We start from the raw sequence: 19,376 nt of genomic DNA on the forward strand, positions 1-19,376 counted from the left end.
TTACTGTTTCTTTACAATACTGGTAATCTTTGAAAGACAGTGAGGGACTTTACAGTTTTCCAAGTCTCTGTGGAGTATCTTCTCCCTTATCAAATGGAGCATCCACTGCCTGACCATGGCAATGGGTGGTAGAAATGGGTGTGAACACCGTTAGAGCAAAAATGCAGAGAAAGTCCATCTCTGACTTGCACAATGGGATTTATACACCAATAAAATAGTAATGAAACCCAGACTTTGTGCAGTAAGAATATTTTTTAAGTCTTTTAACTCTCACTCCATGATCATTTAAAGAACAGACATGGTCCAGTTGATCATTTGAAACAGGAGGGAAAGGCGCTAACCAGTGCAGGGTCCATTGTTTCCTGAGGGTTATGAGGGCCAGTGGGGAGAAGCAGGTAGGGACACATGTGATCAGTCTATTTCATTGTTTATTATGGGTAGAGATATAGAGGGGAGGTTTCTCCCAGCTCCAACTATGTTAAGAGAATACTGAAAACACAGTAGCTTCTGCTTCTACCATTTTGTTTTGAGACAGGGCCTTGCTCTGTTGCACAGGTAAGAATGCAGTGGTATGATCATTGTTCTGTAACCTCAGTCTCCTGGACTCAAGCGATTCTCCTTCCTCAGCCTCCCGAGTAGCTGGGTCTACAGGTATATGCCACTATGCTTGGCTAATATTTTTTTTCTCAGAAAGGGGATCTTACCGTGATGACCAGGCTGGTTTTAACCTCTTGGCCTCAAGTGATTCTTCATTCTCATCCTCTCAAAATTTTGGGGTTACAGGCATGAGCCACTGTACCTAACTCTATCATTTTTTAGAACACTGAAAATAGCCACAGTGCAGTGAACCCAGTAAGACAGCAAGATCAGGCACAGGGAATTCTTGAACACAACTTCCTTGAATTAACCTCAATCCCTAAGTAGCATGATGAGATCCCAAATTTCTTACCTGTTCCCAATGGAGGAACTTGCAATCTAGCTGAGAACCTGTGGGGAAGCTTGCCAGACTGAGTTGTTTGTGACCATGGCAGACACAGTGGTCCAGCAGCCAAGGGCTACAGGATGTACCACATTGACTTGAACTGTATGAGAGACACAGCTAGGCCTTACGGGGAGTCTTCAGCTCCCTTGAGAGTAAAGGTGAGGCTAAATCATCATGAAAGGTTACTCTGACCAAACTGGTCAGTTTGGCTCGGACCAAAGTGAGACAGAAAAAAGATCATAAATTAAATTGGTGGCTTATTTTGGCAGCTAACACTGATAAATGCCCATATGCTGGTCATTGACACCTCACTTGTTCAATGTCCAGCACTGCCAAGAATAGCCATCCAGTAGTCTAAACCAGCAAAGATGCAGACGATATCTTGATCTAAGGACACAGTGACCTTCCTGTTGCCAAGATATTTCATAACCACACACACACATCTCTCTACCAATTGCCTTCTTGGAGAGAAAGGAGGAGGATGGCCAGAAATCTGTGAGTCAATTACTTAACTCAATAAAAGTATGAATGAGACTGAACATGCACCCACATTCAGTATTGAAAATATTGCATACTTTAAATTTGCCATTTTAGATTAAGTATTAGGGCTTTTTTTCTTGATAACAAAAAGCTAGAGGCATATCAGTAAGTGCAACTTATTCACAAAGAAGTTAGTAAGATACCATTTGTGAGTAAATTTGTAGCCCTGGTACATTTAATGTTTAATCATAACTAAAACACTGTATGTTGCCTAAAGGTGAAAAACTGATTAAAAATAGGCATGAGTTTATCAGTCACACTTCTGCTTCAATTTTCTTTGCTTAAAATACTGAGACTAAGAATGCTAGTCTTATTTTAAAATCTGTATATTAAATTAAAGGAGAGAATAATTTGATTGAGTGGCAGGACTATGGCTGTTATTTTCAAATCATGAAAATGTTAAGGTGCAGGTAATTTAGGAGCTCCATCTCTTATTCTAGAGATAAAAGTTAGAGATATTAAGTGAATCGCTCAATTGCCCAAGATCTGATTGTTAGAGAAGTATGTTTATGAAATCTCAGTGGCATTTCTGACTCTGAGATCTGGTTACCATGCTCTTCCCTTAGCTTAAGTAACTTATTATTTTTACACAGTATGCGCTGGCTCCCTTTCAAATTTTCTCTTATGATTTTAACTTATACCAAGCAACAAATAATTAAAAATTATTAATATGCTATATCTTCTGTGACTATCTGCCATTTATTTAATAGCATACATGGATAGTAATTCTTTGTTGTCATCTTATTTGGTCTACCAGTAGGATTTGGTATAATTGACACTCTCTTCTTGCTATACTTTATTACTTGGTTTCCAGGATCCTGTAACCTACATTATTTTATTTTATTGGTTATGCCTCAGTCTATGAACTGGTTTCTCTTCTTTCCAATCTCTTAATTTTGAAAGCTCAAGTAGTCAATCTTTGGTCATCTTTTTGTCTGTGTTTACATTTCTTCTCTTGGTGATGCTATTTACTCATGTGGCTTTAAATTCCATCTATATTGTAATGATACCCATTTATCTTACCCATTTATTTATTTGATCTCTAACAAAGATCTGTTATCTGAACTTCAGATATGCATATTCCAATTGCCAATTCAGTATCTCCACTTGATTTTCTAATACACATATCAGGTTTAGCATGTTGAAAATCCAGTTCCGGAAGAGGACTCAAGATGGCGCTGTGAGAACAACCCAGGATTGGAGCTCTCATTGAATCCGCAAAGAGGTGAGTCGGAGCGGCATTTCCAGACTGACCTTTGTTGCCCACAGAACGGGGAAACTCCCAAGTATAAAAAAGACACGGGACGCCAGGCAGGGCTGGACTTGAGACTGAATGAGACTTGGACAGTAGGCCAGCCCAGGGGATTGCAGGGACAGAGCGTTCGGGGTACCCAGTGAGACGAACAAAAACGTGATTTCAAACTATCCAGAGCAGACGGTCCGAGACGCTCTGTGGGGGAGGGGCGTCCACCACTACCGAGGCAACCTGCCCCAACTGAGATACACGACCACTGTTGACGCAGCCAGCCATTGCCGAGGCAACCCGTCCCTAGTGAGATACACGCCCACTGCTGATGCAGCCTGCTGTTGCCGAGGCAACACGCTACAACGAAGAGACTCCACCGCAGGGCGTAGCGGAGACCACAGCAGAGCCTGCAGGAACAGGGCGAATCACACAACAGCAGGGCGGAGACTTGGCAGGCAAACAGTGGCTAGTCTGCCTCCAGGCTGGGCAGGACACCTCAACGGACGTCGAAAAATAAAGCCCGAACCCCCCAACACAGAGCATTTGAGGAAAAAAGGGTTTTTTTAATGAGCTCTGTTGCAGCAGAATCAAACATAGCAGCCTAACAGCCCTGAATGAACAACAGAGCTCACAGCTCAGCAATTGAGCTCCTAAAAAGTACTGACTGTCTCCTCAAGCAGCTCCCTGACCCCTCTATATCCAAAAGACTGACATTTGGCAGGCATCATCCTGGGACAAAGATAGCAGAAAAAGAAACTGGTAGCATCCCTCACTGTGCCACAGCTGCTAGAGGTGTGCCACAGCTGCTAGAGGTGCACCCCAGACAAGCAGGGCCTGGAGTGGACCTCAGCAGTCATACAGCGAAGGGGCTAGGCTGGTAGAAGGAAAACCAAGTAACAGAAATACTTCATCATCAACAATCTGGTGTCCACTCAGAGACCCAATCAAAAAGTCAGCAACTATGCAGACGGCAAGTGGATAAACCCATAAAGATGGGAAGAAACCAGCGAAAAAAGGAGGAAAACACCCGAAACCAGAACACCTCACCTCCTAGAAAGGACCAAAACTCCTCACCAGCAAGGGAACAAAGCTGGATGGAAAATGACTGTGACGAAATGACAGAATTAGACTTCAGAAGGTGGATAATGAGAAACTTTAGTGAGCTAAAAGAACATGTATTAAATCAATGCAAAGAAACTAAGGAACTTAAAAAAAGATATGAGGAAATGATAACAAGAATGGATAACTTAGAGAGGAATATGAATGAATTAAAGGAGCTGAAAAACACAATACGAGAACTTCACGAAGCATGCACAAGTTTCAATAGCCGAATTGACCAAGCAGAAGAAAGAATATCTGAAGTCGAAGACCAACTAAATGAAATTAAATGAGAAACCAAGATTAGAGAAAAAAGCGCAAAAAGGAATGAACAAAGTCTCCAAGAAATGTGGGACTATGTGAAAAGACCAAACCTACGTTTGATAGGTGTACAAGAAGGGGATGAAGAGAATGAATCCAAGCTGGAAAATACTCTTCAGGACATCATCCAGGAAAACTTCCCCCACCTAGCAAGACAGGCCAACACTCAAATGCAGGAAATACAGAGAACACCACAAAGATATTCTGCAAGAAGAGCAACCCCAAGGCACATAATCGTCAGATTCAACAAGGTTGAAATAAAGGAGAAAATACTAAGTACAGCCAGAGAGAAAGGTCGAGTTACCCACAAAGGGAAGCCCATCAGACTCACAGCAGATCTCTCGGCAGAAACACTACAAGCCAGAAGAGAGTGGGGGCCAATATTCAACATTCTTAAAGAAAAGGACTTTCAACCCAGAATTTCATATCCAGCCAAACTGAGCTTCAGAAGTGAAGGAAAAATAAAATCCTTTGCGAACAAGCAAGTACTCAGAGATTTTGTCACCACCAGGCCTGCTTTACAAGAGCTCCTAAAAGAGGCACTACACATAGAAAGGAACAACAAGTACCAGCCATTCCAAAATCACACTAAATGCTAAAGAGCATCAACATAATGAAGAATCTACAACAACTAACAGGCAAAACAGCCACTTAGCATCAAAATGGCAGTATCAAATTCACACATAACAATATTAACCCTAAATGTAAATGGACTAAATGCACCAATCAAAAGACACAGACTGGCAAATTGGATAAAAATCTAAAACCCATCAGTGTGCTGTATCCAGGAAACCCATCTCACATGCAAGGATACACAAAGGCTCAAAATAAAGGGATGGAGGAAGATTTACCAAGCAAATGGAGAGCAAAAAAAAAGCAGGAGTTTCAATTCTCATCTCTGATAAAATAGACTTTAAAGCAACAAAGATCAAAAGAGACAAAGAAGGCCATTACATAATGGTAAAAGGATCGATAAAACAAGAAGAGCTAACTATCCTAAACATATATGGACCTAATGCAGGAGCACCCAGATACATAAGGCAAGTTCTTAATGACTTACAAAGAGACTTAGACTCCCACACAATAATAGTGGGAGACTTTGACACTCCACTGTCAATATTAGACAGATCAACCAGACAGAAAATCAACAAGGATATCCAGGGCTTGAACTCAGACCTGGAGCAAGCAAACCTGATAGACATTTACAGAACTCTCCACCCCAAATCCACAGAATATACATTCTTCTCAGCACCACATCACACCTACTCTAAAATTGACCACATAATTGGAAGTATAGCACTGCTCAACAAATGCAAAACAACTGAAATCATAACAAACATCCTCTCAGACCATAGTGCAATCAAGTTAGAACTCAGAATACAGAAACCAACCCAGAACCGCACAGCTTCATGGAAACTGAACAACTGGCTCTTGAATGTTGACTGGGTAAACCATGAAATGAAGTCAGAAATAAATAAGTTCTTCGAAACCAATGAGAACGAAGACACAACATGCCAGAACCTCTGGAACACATTTAAAGCAGTCTCTAGAGGAAAGTATATAGCAATAAGTGCCCATATGAGAAGAATGGAGAGATCCAAAATTGACACCCTATCATCAAAATTGAAAGAGCTAGAGGAGCAAGATCAAAAAAACTCAAAACCCAGCAGAAGACAAGAAATAACTAAGATCAGAGCTGAACTAAAGGAGATTGAGACACGAAAAACCCTTCAAAAAATCAATAAATCCAAGAGCTGGTTTTTTGAAAAGATCAACAAAATAGACAGACCACTAGCCAGATTGATTAAAAAGAAAAGAGAGAACAACCAAATAGATGCAATAAAAAATGATAAAGGGGAAATCACCACAGATTCCACAGAAATTCAAACCATCATCAGAGAATATTACAAACAACTCTATGCACATAAACTAGTAAACCTGGAAGAAATGGATAAATTCCTGGACTCCTGTGTCCTCCCAAGCCTAAACCAGGGGGAAGCTGAAACTATGAATAGACCAATAACAAGATCATAAGTCGAGGCAGCAATTAAGAGCCTACCACACACAAAAAACCCAGGTCCAGACGGGTTCACAGCCGAATTCTACCAGACACACAAGGAGGAGCTGGTACCATTCCTTCTAAAACTATTTCAGACAATCCAAAAGGAGGGAATCCTTCCCAAATCATTTTACGAGACCAACATCATCCTGATACCAAAACCCGGCAGAGACTCAACAAGAAAAGAAAACTTCAGGCCAATATCCATGATGAACATAGATGCAAAAATCTTCAATAAAATATTGGCAAGCCGAATGCAACAGCAAATCAAAAAACTTATTCACCATGATCAAGTAGGATTCATCCCGGGGATGCAAGGCTGGTTCAACATACGTAAGTCTATCAACGTAATTCACCACATAAACAGAACCAAAAACAAAAACCACATGATTATCTCAATTGACGCAGAGAAGGCATTTGACAAAATTCAACAGCCCTTTATGCTAAAAACCCTCAATAAACTTGGTATCGATGGAACGTATCTCAAAGTAATAAAAGCTATTTATGACAAACCAACAGCCAATATCATACTGAATGGGCAAAAACTGGAAGCATTCCTTTTGAAATCTGGCACTAGACAAGGATGCCCTCTTTCACCACTCCTATTCAATATAGTTCTGAAAGTTCTAGCCAGAGCAATCAGGCAAGGAAAAGAAATAAAGGGTATTCAAATAGGAAAGGTGGAAGCCAAATTGTCTCTATTTGCAGACGACATGATAGTATACCTAGAAGACCCCATCACCTCAGCCCAAAAACTCCTGAAACTGATAAGTAACTTCAGCAAAGTCTCAGGATATAAAATCAATGTGCAAAAATCACAAGCATTCGTCTACACCAATAACAGACTTAAAGAAAGCCAAATCAAGAACGAACTGCCATTCCCAATTGCTACAAAAAGAATAAAATACCTTGGAATACAACTCACAAAGAACGTAAGGGACCTCTTCAAGGAGAACTACAAACCGCTGCTCAACGAAATCAGAGAGGACACAAACAGATGGAGAAACATTCCTTGTTCATGGTTAGGAAGAATTAATATCGTGAAAATGGCTATACTGCCCAAAGTAATTTACAGAATCAACGCTATCCCCATCAAGCTACCATTGACTTTCTTCACAGAACTGGAAAAAACCACCATGAACTTCATATGGAACCAAAAGAGAGCCCGCATAGCCAAGTCAATTGTAAGCAAAAAGAATACAGCGGGGGGCATCACACTACTGGATTTCAAATTATACTACAAGGCTACAGTAATGAAAACAGCATGGTACTGGTACCAAAACAGAGATATAGACCAATGGAACAAAACAGAGGCACCGGAGGCAACACAACATTTCTACAACTATACAATCTTTGATAAACCTGACAAAAACAAGCAATGGGGAAAGGATTCCCTGTTTAACAAATGGTGTTGGGAAAACTGGCTAGCCATGTGCAGAACCAGAAACTGGACCCCTTCCTGACACCTTACACTAAAATTAACTCCAGATGGATTAAAGACTTAAACATAAGACCTGGCACCATTAAAACCCTAGAAGGAAATCTAGGCATAACTATCCAGTACACAGGAGTAGGCAAGGACTTCATGAACAAAACACCAAAAGCATTGGCAACAAAAGCCAAAATAGACAAATGGGACCTAATGAAACTCCACAGCTTCTGCACGGCAAATGAAACAGTCACTAGAGTGGATCGGCAACCAACAGAATGGGAAAAAATTTTTGCAGTTTACCCATCTGACAAAGGGCTGATATCCCGAATTTACAAAGAACTCAAACGGATTTACAGGAAAAAAACAAACAAGCCCATTCAAAAGTGGGCAAAGGATATGAACAGACAGTTTACGAAAGAAGACATATATGAGGCCAACAATCATATGAAAAAATGCTCATCATCACTGGTCATCAGAGAGATGCAAATCAAAAGCACATTGAGATACCATCTCACGCCAGTTAGAATGGCAATCATTAAACAATCTGGAGACAACAGATGCTGGAGAGGATGTGGAGAAAAAGGAACACTTTTACACTGTTGGTGGGAGTGTAAATTAGTTCAACCATTGTGGAAGACAGTGTGGCGATTCCTCAAGGCCTTAGAAATAGAAATTCCATTTGACCCAGCAATCCCATTACTGGGTATATATCCAAAAGACTATAAATCGTTCTACTATAAGGACACATGTACACGAATGTTCATTGCAGCACTGTTTACAATAGCAAAGACCTGGAATCAACCCAAATGCCCATTGATAATAGACTGGATTGGAAAAATGTGGCACATATACACCATGGAATATTATGCAGCAATCAGAAATGATGAGTTCGTGTCGTTTGTAGGGACATGGATGAATCTGGAGAACGTCATCCTCAGCAAACTGACACAAGAACAGAAAATGAAACACTGCATATTCTCACTCATAGGCGGGTGATGAAAAATGAGAACAGATGGACACAGAAAGGGGAGTACTAAACACTGGGGTCTATTGGGGGGAAAAGGGGAGGGCCAGTGGGAGGGGGTGGTGGGGATGGATAACCTGGGGAGAAATGCCAAATGTGGGTGAAGGGGAGAAGGAAAGAAAAGCACACTGCCATGTGTGTTCCTATGCAACTGTCTTGCATGCTCTGCTCATGTACCCCAAAACCTAAAATCCAATAAAAAATTAAAAAAAAAAAAGAAAATCCAGTGCCTTGACTCCCTCCACCTCAAAACCTTTCTACATTCCCAGCCTTCCACACTGTACTCCAGCCTTTCTGTTGCTCAGACTAAGAAACAGAGTCACCTTTGATTGCTTTTTCTTTTACCTTTTCATATCTCACATCCAATTCCTCGGGAAATAATAAAGACACTGACTTCAAAATAACACAGGAAATTTTCTTGTGTGTTTGGCCAGTTGCATATTACCATGGCTGGCAATCCTCCTGCCTGGGACTTGCTCACCCCCAGCTTGTGGCAGGAGGTACCCTGCCCACTCAGCCTCTGGGGCTGTTTGGCTTGCAACCTGGCCTGGATCCCTTGGCCACTGTGACTGTGTGCTCAGCCTGCAGAGTGAGGGGGTGTGTGAATGAGTGAGCATGTAGTCCAGCTGGTGGCTCCAAGTGCTGGCACAGGTGCATGTTCCATGTGGGGCTTGCAGCTGGCCCAGGCATGTCACAAGTGACTCCACTGTTCAGAAAAAGGGCACGTGGTGGTGCCTAAAAACTCAGAGAGACCAGGTGAATGGGGGTGTGTTAATAGCTCTTTTAGTTCCACCATCTGCAACCTGACTAAAGGGGGCATGTGGAGTCAAGCAACTCCTTCTCTCATTGCTTGGTGAGTGGGAAGGGAGTGCTACAGGCCTACAGCTGTATTCACACTCACCATTTGGCAGGTCCCAAGTTCTTGTCCCACATCCAAGAAGAATGAGGTTACACTGACAGCCAGTGGGTGAGCAAGGCAAAGAGTTTTATTGAGTGAAGAAGCAGCTCTCAGCAGAGAGCGCCCCAGGTCAAACAGCCCCCTTACCCAAAGTCAGGTAGTCCTTTCCCCCCACCATCCAAAGGTGGGCAGTCCCCTGGTCTGGCTGAGTCCAGGGATTTTTATGGGCTCAGAATGGGGGAGGATGTGCTGATTGATTTGTTAGCATGCAAAAGCCACCACTCAAAGATGGGCACAACAGTGTGAAAAACCAGTTCAGGAAGGGTAGTTAAATGTAAAATAGGTGAAGGGTGGGGATCAACCAGAGGAAAGCACCTCAAATGGGAAGAGGGGTTCCCAATCTGGTCTGTGGATTTTTCTAAGACTTGTAGATGAGTTTTCTGCTTTAAACTGCCTTTGGTTTGAAGGTCAGGTTTCACCACCCCTATCTGCCTAAAGATTTGTTTGTTTCCTGCCTCTATCTAAAATACATCCAGAAATCGGGCACATATCACCACTGCCAAGGCTCTCCTGTGGGTCCAGGTTAATATCTTAGCTTGCTTTACCACTGAAGCAGGCTCCTTACAGGCTTCTGTTTCTACCTTTGTCTCCCTATAGTCTTTTTTCAATATAGCAGCTATTATGAGTATTTCAAAGCATAAGATTGTATTCCTTCACTAACGACCCAGTAGTGACTTAACTCTTGTTGATTTCACTCAAAATAAAATCCAACGTTCTTAGAATGGCTGCAGGATTTGACATACTCTTACCACGTGCTACTTTTTTTTTTTTTTTGAGACAGAGGTCTCACTCTGTCACCCAAGCTGAAGTGCAGTGGCATGATCTTGGCCCATTGCAACTTCTGCCTACCAGGATCAAGTGATTCCCCTGCTTCAGGCTCCTGAGTATCTGGGATTACAGGCAGGCACTGCCGTGCCTGACTAATTTTTGAATTTTCCGTAGAGAAGAGGTTTCACCATGTTGGTCAGGCTGGTCTCAAACCTGACCTTGTGATCTGCCTTCCTTGGCCTCCCAAGGTGCTGGGATTACAGGTGTGAGCCACTGTGTGCTACTTCTCTGAATTAATATATTATAGTACATTCCCTTTGCTTGCTCAGAGGCCACCAACTGGCCTTGCTATCCTCCCAAACCCATTAGCTTTTTTTTTTTTTTTTTTTTTTTTTTTAACTTTACACTTTCTCTCTAACTATACTCTTTTCTTGGAACATCCTATCACATGAATTTAAACTCATTATTTTATTCACATCTTTACTCAAATCTCATCTTTTCAATGAGACCTACCCTGACCAACCTGTATAATATGGCAACTACCATAATGCCCAGCCTTACAATACCTCTCCCTGTCACTCTGTTCTGCCATATCTTTCATCAACCTTCTAATATTATACATAATGCACCTATTTATTAAATTGATGTTTAACTGTTCACATTATCTTGCTAGAATGTAAACATCTTAGGGGCTGGGATCTTTGTCTCTTCTTTTCACCAATAATTCCCAATTATCTAAAATCATGCTTGGCACATCATAGGCATTCAATAAATGCTAATTGGAAAAGTAAAGAAATAACTTACATAGCAGACTGAAAAGATCCCTTAATGGATGTGGAAAGATTTTCTGGATTATTGATATTTTCTTAGTGATCTTCAACCTTTATAGCTAAGTCAGCTACTGGCCTTGCAAAGTTTGTGGGAAATATTTAAGACTTGTCTGCAACTTTATGTATCTGAAATATTGTTTGGAAAGATAATATGTTTTGGACATTTAACTTGAAATGGTGCCCATCTGTTTATTTTCCTATGCAGTTAATTGCCAAGAGCTCTTTAAGCAGACTGGTGGATTTAAAAAATGTGAATAAGTAACATTTGGCTTCGGCAAAGGCAGAGTCAAGCTGGCTTTCTCATGTAAAGGGCCTAAGAGAGCCACATGGTATGTTTAATTGATGTCAATACCAGAAAATGGCATACATGAATACAGAATTTAGTTTAAGGGCATGATAAAAATGGGAAAGGAAGAAATTAAAAGAAACAAGATGTGGGTGAAAATATTTGGGGGTGAATTGATTACAGATGACTATTGAAAGCTGATGGCAATAACACTCCCAGAAGCCTCATTGAATGAGTTCAAGAAACTGTCATAGGAGAGTCCTGAAAGCCAAGGTAAGCAGTAAGTAGCCAATTCCATTCTTTCTCTCCCTGAAAACATTTATCATCTCCAGTGTGATTTGCAGATATTGATTAATTAATCTCTAAGTGACTAATTTTTCATTATTTGACAGATAATTAGTTCTTTCATATATCTGTGTAATAGAAGCATGCAGGAAGCATTGTGAGCCAGTTTAACAATTGGCATTAGTTTTCAAGAAGAATGTGTTAGAGCTCAGTTGTTTCCTTATTAGAAATTGTCCCATCAGGAAACAGTTTATAAAGTAAAAGATCTTCTCTCCTGGAAAATACGACAATGATTTTGAGCACTTTGCATTTCATAAAAACCTAAGGCTCCTATGCTCCAATTACCCCAGTCTCTATTAATTCAAAAAAATTGATGTGTCTGAATTTTAATGATGTTAAAAATATGAAAACAATCTTTCCTGTGATTCTAAAAGTGAAGGTGCATGGGGAGGTAAAGGACCTCATTATAACAACCAAATAATTAGAGAATTTTACTATTGGGAAGAAATTGAAAGAAGAATCAGCTTATATTCTTTAATTTACAGAGTAAAAACCTGAATCTTATAAAGGTTAAATGATAAATCCAAAGACATAAAACTGAATTATAACAGAGCTAGAGGGAAACATATAGCTCTTGTTGTTTTACACATGTGTGCACACACATAGAGAGAGATGGAGGAGTAGGGAGACAGAGAGAGGGAATAATGATCCCAAGACTGTGGAAGAGAAGAGGATAGGAGAGATTTGATTACACAGCAGTGCCCCACAGTTATCCACTAGGAACTCACCAGCTCCAAATTTCACCTCCCTCTGGGAAGAAATTCATTTCTTTTTGTAAAACATCTAGACAGATTCTTTCTGAAGCAGTGTACACCACAGATGATAATCAAGAGAAGTGATGGACTTCTAAAACCCCATTATTCATTTTGTATCTTGTCCAATTTTCTGAATTTACTGATCCAAATCGTAAGTCAGTGGTTTTGAAACTAAGGAGCCATTAATGTAGAAATGAGAAGCCAATAGAAAATCTTCAAACTATTTAAAAATTGAAGAGAAGTCATACATTTTACTAACAGTATAAATGGTCATGAAACTTCTGATTTTCAAAGAGACTATTATTAAAGGAGATGATATTAAGTCTTTAATAGGTTGTTATCTCTATTTTCTATTATGACTTAAATAATCTTTGTGAAATATGTATTATTGTATTCTTGTATATTTTACATTTTAAGGAAAATGTACTGTGAAACCTTGTAAGTAATGTTAAAGTAAACTTTATTAATTTTCCTTGGCTTCTTATAAAATGTAAGTCTTGATTCAACCACACTTTTTGGTTTTCTATGTTGAAAGGAAAATTCTACTATACTTAAAAGCTGTTCTGGCCAGGTGCTGTGGCTCATGCCTGTAATCCCAGCACTTTGGGAGGCCAAGGTGGGCAGATCACCTGAGGCCAGAAGTTCGAGACCATCCTGGCCAACATGGTGAAACCCATCTCTACTAAAAATAAAAAAATTAGCCAGGTGTGGTGGCATGTGCCTGTAATCCCAGCTACTTGGGAGGCTGAGGCAGGAAAATCGCTTGAACCTGGGAGGTGGAGGTTGCAGTGAGCCGAGATCATATCACTGGATTCCAGCCTGGGCGACAGAGTTTGACTCCATCTAAAAAAAAAAAGCTGTTCTGAGATTAAATACTCACACATACAATTTAATGTTCCAATTCTAGAAATCGAACTTAAGACATAACACTTTTGGTGGAACCACAAACTGAAAAGAGTCTTGGGTCCTGGATCATGGCTTAGAGAAAAGCTGTATGTGCATCAGGAACCAAAAGCCTGAAACTCTAAACTTAAAACGCAAGCAATAGAATGGCGATCCTGTCCTGTCTGTTGTATATAGGATTGGCTTTTTCTGTTAAAACAAAGTCTAGGAAATAAAGTGTGCGCAAATAATAAGGACCTGAGCTATTCATGTAATTCATAGAAACTTATACGTGCTACAATTTTTGAAAATTTTAATAAAACATATAAGAAGAAAAATCAAATTAAAAGTTCAAGTTGATGTCATCTTTCATAAAAAGTAATACTTCATCCTGTACATTCATAATCCAAATTAGGTAAAAACCAGTGATAAAATATTATATGTTATTTAAAAATATATGTATATCTACACACATAATGTTATTATATATACAAATATTTGTACTCATGTGCACATACTATCATTAATAAAGCATTGTTGTTTAATTTCAGGAAAAAAATAACTACAATTAAGAATAAAATTGATTGCCCTGTTACATCCAAAAAGGCACCACTCATTGATTAGTTTTTCCCTTGTGATTTATTTTCCCTCATGTTTCATTTTCAGAACTTGTGTTTCTCCCTGAAATACAAGAATCTTTGCTTTATAAAAAGACCCTGTGATCCTAATTCTTAGATGTCAGTTATTTTAGGTGGCTTATATAGCTCACCCTTTAAAAAGGTGAAGAAATCCTAAGAGGATTTGAGTTTTGATCGTTGACATTTTACCAAACAGAAGTAGAATTGGAGTGGAACCAGATGGGGTTGGAGGTAGGAGGAATACAATTAAACAGTAGAGATATAGGGCATCTAGGCCTGATTTCACATCAGTCCTTTCTTGAAGGAGACCTGTAACGTCAGACACACCACTTAACCTCTCTAAGCTTAAGTCTTCTCATCTCTATGTAGAGGGGATATTGCCAGTCAGGCTTCCTGGGAAGCTGACTTTCAGATGGAGATTAGCATAGAGCCTGTTAATTATGGAATGTTCTTGAGATCAACACCTATGAAAAGGAGGAAACAGGAGCAGGATTTGGCTGCGATATAGTCCTAATGGAATTAAATGGAGTCCTTGAGAACGATCCAAGATGGCCGATTGCTAACATCCCGGGATTGCAGCTCTCAGGGAAGGTGCGGAGAACTAGAGGACGCCACACTTTCAGACAAATTCTGGTCGCTCACGGAGCAGAAGATCCCCCAGTGCAGGAAACACACGGGTGGCCAGCGTGGCCAGCACGACTCTTGTGGCCGGCGCAGCGGTTCCGCCGGAACCTCGGCGCAGCAGCTCTCGGAGCAGAGTAAACAGGTTCGGAGGACCGGCACCGGCCCCCAGCACGACACCAGAGCCCGGCGCAGTGGCTGCGACAGCACCTCGGTGCGGCAGCACTCGGCGCAGAGTAAACGGGACCGGTTCCCCTTCTGACCGAGGTTTGGAGCCCCGGGAAGGCAGAGTCACCTACTAGGGACACAAGAAGGAAGCCAGACAGGAGAATCCTGGGCAGAAAAGCACCATCAGTTTTAACGCTGCTGCTCTGGCCCTGGGAACTAACAACCTGGACATCCACTCAAGAGACCTAATCTGAAAGTTGGTAATTTCAAAGACGACAGGAGGATAAATTTACAATGACGGGAAGAAACCAGCGTAAAAAAGCTGAGAATACTCAAAGTCAGAACGCCTCTCCCTCTAAAGATGATCACAGTTCCACATCAACAATGGAACAAGGCTTGATGGAGAACGAGCACATCCTGATGACAGAATCACTCTTCAAGGAATGGATAATAACAAACTTCGGTGAGTTAAAAGACCATGCTGTAGCCCAACGTAAAGAAACTAGGAACTTTGAAAAAAGGTTTGATGAAATCCTATTGAGAATAGACAACTTAGAGAGGAGTATGAGTGAATTAATGGAACTGAAGAATACAATACAGGAACTCCGAGAAGTATCCACACATTTAAACACTCGAATTGTTCAAGCAGAAGAAAGGATATCAGAGGTCAAAGTCCAACTTAATGAAATAAAACGTGAAGAAAAGATTAGAGAAAAAAGGATAAAAAGGAATGAGCAAAGTCTCCAAGAAATGTGGGACTATGTGAAAAGACCAAATTTACGTTTGATAGGTATACCTGAATGCGACGGAGAGAATGAATCCAAGCTGGAAAATACCCTTCAGGATATTATTCAGGAAAATTTTCCTGAACTAGCAAAGCAGGTCAACATTCAACCCCAGGTAATACAGAGAACACCACAAAGATATTCCTCAAGAAGAGCAACCCCAAGGCACATAATCGTTAGATTCACCAGGGTTGAAACGAAGGAGAAAATACTGAGGGCAGCCAGAGAGAAAGGTCAGGTTACCCACAAAGGGAAGCCTATCAGACTTACAGCAGATCTCTCAGCAGAAACTCTACAGGCCAGAAGAGAGTGGGGGCCAATATTCAACATCCTCAAAGAACAGAATCTTCAGCCCAGAATTTCATATCCAGCCAAACTAAGCTTCACAACTGAAGGAAAAATAAAACCTTTTATGAACAAGCAAGAACTCAGAGATTTTATTACCACCAGGCCTGCTTTACAGGAGCTTCTGAAAGAAGCATTACACACAGAAAGAAACAACCAGTATTAGCCTTTCTAAAAATACACCAAAAAGTAAAGAGCACCAACATAAAGAAGAATTTACACCAACGAATGGATAAAACAGCCAGTCAACATCAAATGGCAGTAACCCTAAATTTAAATTGACTAAATCCCCCAATCAAAAGACACAGCCAAAACCCAATGGCTTGTTACATCCAGACCTGTTTCACATGCAAGGATACACAAAGACTCAAAACAAAGGGATGGAGAAAGATTTACCAACCAAATGGAGAGCAAAAATAAATAATAAATAAATAAAAAGCAGGAGTTGCAATTCTTGTATCGGATAAAATAGATTTTAAAGCAACAAAGATATAGTGGTAAAAGGATCAATGCAACAACAAGAGCTAACGATCCTAACATCCAGATACATAGAGACTTAGACACAATGAGACCGAAAATTAATAAGAATATCAAGGACTCGAACTCAGATCCGGAACAAGTAAACTTAATAAATATTTATAGAGCTCTCCACTTCAAATACACAAAATATACATTCTTGTCAATACCACATCACACCTACCCATAAGCTTAAATGAAACATTGATTGGCCATCATTAATACCCAATTTTTTTCAAAATAAAGCAATATTTCCATTTACTCTCCCTCTTTCTCTTCCTCTTTCTTCCTCTCCTTTGCTTATTTTTTTTTTCTTTCCTTCTCTCAAAAAAAAAGAAATCAACTTGTAAACCTCTAGATCCAGGTCGGCAATGTCTCTCTCATTGCTTGATTTCCTTCCTTCCCTTCCCTCCCTCCCTTCCTCCCTCCCTCGCCGCTTCCTCCCTTCCTTCTTTCCTCCCTTCCTTCCTTCCTTCATCCCTTCCTTCCTCCCTTCCTGCCTTCCTCCCGCCCCCCCCAAAAAAAATAAATAAATGGAGTCCTTAGGAAAATAATTTTCTTCTTACTAAACAGCTTACATTTTTCTTAGATGAATTAAAATATATTTGTAGGTAGTCATGAAAACAATAAAAACTTGTTTGATATAAGGATTTATAATGACATAATGGAACTGTGCCAAGAAGAGTCTCTGAGTGGAAACTGTTGCTTTAATTCATATTATTGTAGCATAATTATGCTAAAATTAAAAAATAATGAGCCTTTTAAGTTGAGAAAACTTTTAAATTAAAATTCATCTTATAAAATGTAAAAGAAAATATTCAATTGCCATATTATCAAGTGAGATTATTTTAAAATAATAATTATTATTGAAAATGTATTTCTTTTACAAATGACTTCAACTTCTGTTACAAATTAAAATGAGCTTATACCTACATTTAACCAGAAGCTTCAGTCTGTACTATGAAAAACCAAAGTATCTTTTCTCCACTGACATGCATAATCCTACAGATTAAAATCCTCAGCATAGAATGATTAACTGAGGGTGGTGACAGGGAGAGTTTCATGAACTTTGCAGCCAAACCACAGAAATCCAAATTAAACTAAACCAAACTGAAACCAAGCACAACAGAGCAAATTCTTCATATTGCTTATAAAAATTTGATATAAAATTAAAAATTTTCATTGAAAGGGCAATGGATTTACTTGATAATATGCCACATTTTCCAACTGAACAATTTGAAGGAGTCCAATCAGGCCAGATGACCAGTCTTTCTTCAATGTGGGACAGATCATATTTAGCTTCCTCAGCAGTTTTTTTTGGAGAAGATTACCTTATTCCTAATTCAAAATTGACAATAACTTGGGTGCATACATGCATGCACACGCACACACACACACGATAAAAAAGGATTAAAATTTTTATTGCTTGTCAATCAACGGCATTATTAATTTGTATTCCAGTCTGCTGGCACACACACATACATATATATATTTTCATGAATATATATATTTTCTAAGAATGAATGTGTATATATTCATTCTTTAATTAAATCGTTCTTAATTAGAGTTATATTCAAGTTATATTTCAAATATAATTTACATGTTATAAAGTTTTTAATTACAATAACATACATTAAAGGAAATTATATCTCCTGGACTTGAACATGTTAATCTACTCCAAATGAGGAAAATAGCAAAATAAATAATAAGAAAAAATAGGGAAAATAAGTATTAATTTAAACTTGTACACTGTCACTGATATTTTAAAAGAGTAATTTATCGTTAAGAACCGTTTTCTTTCTTGCTTTCTTTTTTTTTTTTGAGACGGAGTTTCACTCTTGTTACCCAGGCTGGAGTGCAATGGCACGATCTCCGCTCACCGCAACCTCCGCCTCCTGGGTTCAGGCAATTCTCCTGCCTCAGCCTCCTGAGTAGCTAGGATTACAGGCACACGCCACCATGCCCAGCTAATTTTTTTTTTTTGTATTTTTAGTAGAGACGGGGTTTCACTATGTTGACCAAGATGGTCTCGATCTCTTGACCTCGTGATCCACCCGTCTCGGCCTCCGAAAGTGCTGGGATTACAGGCTTGAGCTACCGCGCCCGGCCTGTTTTCTTTCTTTAACTATTTTCTGTATATAGACTAGTTCTAGACAGGGTGGAAACAATGATTAACTTCAGCTTTTTTTGCAGGAAATGATACAACACTTTAGCTTCAGAAATGTAAAGAAGTTACCTTTATTGCATGCTTGTAAAATAAAAAGTTAGAAATCTCTTCAGTTAAACATTTAAAAACCTGCAATTTTGTGTGAAATCAGCAAATGGTATGGTTTATTCTCCTGAATGATTGGGGAATTTTCTGCACTTCTGTTCTGACTTGAATGTTTCCTTGTTTCTGTTCATTCTGTGATAGGAGCTAGGACACCAAGAATTCAATCTAGTGCTCACTGCTAAAATGTGACTATTAAGAGAATCTGAGCAATAAGATACAATTCTTCTAAATAGCCTTTTCCTGCCTGAATATATGTTCCTCTCCTTCTGGTGAATTTTGTCATAGTTTCTTATATTATTTCATCATATACTAATAATACATGTACATATATACATGTAATAATACATATGTACATGTATTAGTACATGTATACTGTGGTATTAGTACATAGTACACTATATGCACATATATATGCTATATTATTAGTACATAAATATACAGATATGTATATACATATATATCAATCAGGGTATATCTGATTGATTTGATCATATAAACTCAAAGG

General features: G+C 39.5%; 1 protein-coding gene across 1 annotated transcript in view; it reads right to left on the minus strand.

The window, feature by feature from the left end:
- Positions 1 to 19,376, minus strand: part of ANXA10 (annexin A10) — a 100,457-nt gene that overhangs the window by 9,390 nt on the left and 71,691 nt on the right. The window lies entirely within an intron of this gene.

This window comes from Callithrix jacchus, chromosome 3 (assembly GCF_049354715.1).
Source record: "Callithrix jacchus isolate 240 chromosome 3, calJac240_pri, whole genome shotgun sequence".
Lineage (NCBI taxonomy): Eukaryota > Metazoa > Chordata > Mammalia > Primates > Cebidae > Callithrix > Callithrix jacchus.